Here is a 634-nt window from a genome sequence, read left to right as displayed (position 1 = left end):
CAGAAATATAGATCAATGGAACAGGATAGAAAGCCCAGAGATAAACCCATGCACATATATTCACCTTATCTTTGATAAAGGAGGCAAGAATTTACAGTGGAGAAAATACAGCCTCTTCAGTAAGTGGTGCTGGGAAAACTGGACAGGTACATGTAAAAGTATGAAATTAGAACACTCCCTAACACCATACATAAAAATAAACTCAAAATGCATTAAAGACCTACATGTAAGGCCAGAAACTATCAAACTCTTAGAGGAAAACATAGGCAGAGCACTATGACATAAATCACAGCAAGATCCTTTTTGACCCACCTCCTAGAGAAATGGAAATAAAAACAAAAATACGCAAATGGGACCTAATGAAAATTAAAAGCTTTTGCACAGCAAAGGAAACCATAAACAAGACCGAAAGTCAACTCTCAGAATGGGAGAAAATATTTGCTGATGAAGCAACTGACAAAGGATTAATTTTCAAAATTTACAAGCCACTCATGCAGCTCAATAACAAAAAAACAAACAACCCAATCCAAAAATGGGCAGAAGACCTAAATAGACATTTCTCCATAGAAGATATACACATTGCCAACAAACACATGAAAGAATGCTCAACATCATTAATCATTAGAGAAATGCA

This window comes from Physeter macrocephalus, chromosome 2, assembly GCF_002837175.3.
Source record: "Physeter macrocephalus isolate SW-GA chromosome 2, ASM283717v5, whole genome shotgun sequence".
Lineage (NCBI taxonomy): Eukaryota > Metazoa > Chordata > Mammalia > Artiodactyla > Physeteridae > Physeter > Physeter macrocephalus.
Note: the sequence above shows the minus strand (reverse complement) of the source record.